The sequence below is a fragment of the Crassostrea angulata genome, chromosome 9 (assembly GCF_025612915.1).
Source record: "Crassostrea angulata isolate pt1a10 chromosome 9, ASM2561291v2, whole genome shotgun sequence".
NCBI classification, from domain to species: Eukaryota; Metazoa; Mollusca; class Bivalvia; order Ostreida; family Ostreidae; genus Magallana; species Magallana angulata.
The window spans coordinates 33,682,111-33,687,204 of record NC_069119.1 but is presented as its reverse complement, the minus strand read 5'-3'; the positions used below and the strand labels follow the sequence as shown (position 1 = coordinate 33,687,204).

The 5,094-nt window shown below is 33.7% G+C and overlaps 1 long non-coding RNA gene across 1 annotated transcript; it reads left to right on the top strand.

The window, feature by feature from the left end:
• The first annotated feature begins 476 nt into the window (after window positions 1-476).
• Window positions 477-2,172, top strand: LOC128162897 (uncharacterized). The gene is made up of 3 exons (XR_008240733.1): window positions 477-525; window positions 907-1,041; window positions 2,040-2,172. It is a non-coding gene; the product is annotated as an uncharacterized LOC128162897 (long non-coding RNA).
• The last annotated feature ends 2,922 nt before the right edge of the window (window positions 2,173-5,094 follow it).

Genomic DNA, 5,094 nt, shown 5'->3' with positions numbered 1-5,094 from the left:
TAACAAATATTATTTAAGCAAAACTTTTTCTTATCCAAAAGATATATTTAGAGTTTAATTTCAGCATGAGATCCAAAAAACATGTGGACTATATGATAGAGTAGCTGCTGAAAAGTTGTTGTACAGACTACGAAAACGACCTGGATGGATACATTATCTTTTAAAGGCTTGTAATGATCCAGAGCTAGATCTGTTTGAGCTGAAACTATTCATCACAACTGAATTAGGTGAGTAAAAGATCAAAGTTGACATTTGTCTTATCAGATTGCAAATGAATTAACTCGCATAGAGGGAGTGATAACATAGCGTGTAAAATCAATGTTAATTGCATTACACACTTAAACATATGCACAATCTCAGTACTAATGGAGAGTAAAAATCATATACATGAGATACTTAAGAGATGAAAGCTAAATAAATCAGGTTCATGCCAAGAACCATCATATACCTAAATTGTATTTTTTTTTTTCATTCAAAGATGAGTCTGATCAATGGAGATATTTCTTGAAAGAGGAAAAACCCCAGGTAAGGAGTTAATTAGAGAGGATTTGTTAGGTAAGATAGATAAGAAAAAAGACATGCATTAATGAAAACTCATTTTGTATCATATTAACTTTTGGTTTAGCAGCATCGAGTAAAATGGAAGTACTACAAAGTTTTTTTTGTTTTGTTTTTTTTTTGTACCTCTAATCCTCACTGGTTTTTTTTAAATTAGATTTCTTTAATTCATGAATACGTTGTTCAAATGTTCTATAGCATAATTGAAAACAACATTCAGATATTTTTAATAAGTACAAAAGTGTTGTTAGTGATCCTATATCTGTTTCTAAATCCTTATTGATACTTCAAATGCTCATAGCAGTTATCAAAGTTACAGTGAAATATATAATAATCTTGCTTTTACAGTATCCGTTCCAATGGTTTGAGGGCAGAGAGGACTGGTTTTGTGAGAGAATCCTCTATACTTTTTGCAAAAATGTTAATCCACTACAACTTTCAGAGTACCTAAGAGAACAACAATGTCTCACTCTAACTGATTTGGTATGTAATATAAACAATAAAACGGTGTTATATGTAATATGTTTAATAGTGCTCTTTTCTTAGGAAAGGAAGGGTTCTTTTGAATAATTTTTTACACCCGTTTTTCAACCATGATATCGAGAATACTTGTCAAAGAATTTTCCTACACAGTTATTCCATGTCTGTTTAATTAGAGAATAGTTTTCTTTTAAAAAAGAAGAATATACTAGATAGTCATCTGAAAAAATCACAATCAAGTGATGCGATTGTTTCAATGAAAGGATTAATTGAATTGATAGAGTGAAAGTTTGTGATAGGCATTGATCCAGAAAAAAAATGTGCAAATGTTTGCAGTTATCGCATTTGTAATTTGACTATACATTTGACGTGCAAAAAACTATCTTTAAAAACTGTTCTAGAAGCATTTATTCATTTCTTTTCTAATAAACTTGCAAAAGCTTTGCGGGATAATTATACCTTTCTTATACCGGGCATATGGATCTTCGCAAAGTAAGAAGCTCTAAAACTATAACAAATGTATGCGTTGAAATTTGCTGGAGTTTTCAAATGTCAATTCCATAGACATTTAAGGTCAAGATCTAGTAAATGTAAGGTGTATATAGGTTTTTGAATTTCAAGAAATAAATTCTTTCACAGATGCTTCATAACAATAGCTTTGTTGGAAAGGGTGTACCTGGGCTCAAATTTTTGATAAGCACAATGAATAATCATATTTGAAACTGTCATTTTCTATGGAGTATGAAGGTATTAAGACTTCGTAGTAAATCTCTCATCTCATGGTTTAACTTAAAATATCAAAACACCCTTTTCAGCTTCTACATAATCCCTTCAAAGCCTTAGAGTATGAAAAATCAAATATGACGTCACAATAGTTCTAGCGCCAAAAAACACTCTACTGTTTAGTAACCCCCACATCAAATTGTGAATCTAACATTATTACAAATATCAATTAAGCTAAGTTATTATTGATCCTGAAATTATATAGAGTTTTATTTCAGGAGCATATCAAACAAATGTTCAGATGGAAAGAAAACGCTTCAGCTGCTACTGAATTGTTGCTCAGACTACGAAAACGACCTAATTGGATACATTATCTAATAAAGGCATATAGTCGTCCAGAGCTAGGGCTAAATGAACTGGATTTACAAATTAAGTTTGTAATGAGTGAGTAACATGTGTTGAAATTTTTCTTATCATATTGTAAATGTATCGTCTCGCATAGAGGAACTGATGACATGTAGGAAAACTATTACTGGGATTCAGAGACCTCTTCTGTATTTCATTCTTTATTTCATTCAAAGAAAAAGATGACCGGAAGTGGCTCTTTACAGGAAAGAAACTTGAGGTGAGAGAGAGAGAGAGAAAAGGGAGAAAGAGAAATATATGTTAGACAAAAACAAAACAAAAATATTGAATGTTAGAGCCAAGTTACAAGCAAAATACACCGGTAAGAAATGAATGTTTGTAAACAAAGCGCGAGTCTACGGAAGCCCATTTAGGACCTCTCGAACAATATTTTTGAATTTGATATAACGAATTCTTGAATTTGTTAAAACGAATTTAAATCGTTATAACGAATTTTTGAATCCGTTATAACGAATTAAATTTGAAATAACAAATTTTAGGAATTCGTTATAACGAATTTAATCTGTTATAACAAATTTTAGGAATTCGTTATTTCAGATTTTGAAATCTGTTTTAACAAATTAAATTTGAAATAACGAATTCTTGAATTCATTATTTCAAAGTTTTAATTCGTAATTTCGGTTTTTTAAAATCAGTTATAACCTATTTCATCCAATATGTAGTAACACATTTCATGTTTTGGGGAACAGATTAATCGGGGCGGACTTCATTTGTTCCATATCAGCGTACGACGAAATGCGCCGATCAATTGATCAGCGTTAAACGGCGAAATGGTAAATGAAGTAAACTGGCGTAAAAACAAAAGTTGAAGAACATATTGTCACAGCTGTTGCTGTAACCATGGTAACAGATGTTACAATTCCCAAAAATTATTTAGTCAATTCTATTAATCAATGAGCATGGTTATTTATTAAATGGTACTTGCAGCCAAGCCAATGTCGAACTTATGTCATAGAATTTATTTACCAGAATTTAATGCAAAACCGCACCGATATCGATGCAAAAATAATAGTTACGCCTATTCAAAGTGCCTATTTTTAAAATTTGCTACTTTAGTCGCCTTTTACTGATGAATACGATATCTTTAAACGCTTGCATGGACATTATTCATATTTATTTTGGTCGGTGTGTGTTCAAATCCAATAAAGCTTGAAGGGCTTTATGATAGATTTGATATGCACGCTCCAACCAAAATTATCATCTAATAATACTCAAAGAATGATGCCTTTTTGCTTATGTTTATATTTTCTCCAATTTCTACACTTCAATCCAACATTTTAAAACCACTGATTTTTTTTCATGCATAGCACATGTTATGTATTATTGCAGCAAATACCGTTTCTCGGTATTTCTATCTGGATAAATAAGGTATTTTATCTGTTTCTCGGCCCATTTTGTGTCGCTCATTTTTTATGAAATTATTGGGCTATAGGTTTCAAAATTGATTTGTAATGTTATCACAGTAAAGGACACTTGAAAAATATAAATATGATATTTTAAATGACATAGCCAGGCATTATAACCAGGATGTGCGCATGCGTGAACCAACTTTCCATCGGGATTGGTAACCGTTTGGGAAGAAATTCGATACCTTCTTTGAGGAACTATGAACTGATGAAAGGTGCTCAAAAAAACAACAAAAAAACAACAACAAACAAACAAACAAAAAACCGCGACTTTTATATCATATAGTCATTAAATATAATAAGAATGTTATGGACCTTTGGTTTACACTAAATATTTGCGAGGACAATAAAGGTAATGATACAGGAAAACAAAAGACACGTAGCTTAAAACGGGTGGATGGGTGGGGGTGGCAGAGGGGGGCCTGTTCCCATGCAGTTGCTCCCCCCTTTCCCAGCATTTTCGAAACATGTATAAAATTGAAAGTGACTGGGAGGAAATAAACAGTGGAATTTAAGTTTGAGGTAACTAAAACTTAGAATTTCTATAGCTATCCCCACGGTCAACGATTTTCGAATTTTTGAAAAACATTTTTTTTGCATGTCAAGAATTGTTTGGCGATTCTCCAACCCCACCCCCTCTTTTCACATTTTTTTCGATGTTACCTGTCTGAACAAAATATCCTTATTTATCCAGTTTCCTTACATATACCAGTAAGAGAGAATTAGGTTTATATATAAACCAATATTACTGTATCTCATACAATATACCATTCACCAGGGTCTATAAACACCTACGCTTAGATTAAAAAAAAAATTCCAAGGTTAGGAGGACAGGGGTTATTGGGGAGGGGTATGGGTGGTCAGGACACCGACCCCATGTAGCTCTATCCAAAACCCCTCACCAAGGTCTGTGTGCCCATCATTATGGTCTGTATACCCATCACCAGGGTCAGAGTACGTATTACCAGAGTCGGTGAACGTATCACAAGGGACTGTATACGCAGAACCAGATTCAGTTTACCCATCACAACGACACCAGGGTCTCAATTCTTATCCCGAGGGTCAATGTTTCTGTGTGCTCATTACCAGGTCTATTTACCAATAGCCAGAAATCCACGTAACCATCACCAGGGTCTTAATGCCCACACCAGGGTCTGATTAGTAGAATTTATTAATAGGGTCAGAGTGCACATCACTAGCGTCTGTATACCCATATACATAATCAGTATACCCATCACCAGGGTCAGTTTACCTATAACCAAGGTAAGTGTACCCAATTACAAGTGTACATGTATACGCTTAACCAGAGTCAGTATACCCATCACCTGTGTTTAAATACCTATCACAATATAGGTTTTGAAACCCTGGTAATGGGCACATAGACCCTGGTAATATGTATACTGACCTTGGTGATATGTCTACTGACTTGGTGATGGGCACACAGACCCTGGTGATACGAACACTGACACTGGTGATACGTACACTGGCCCTGATGATACGT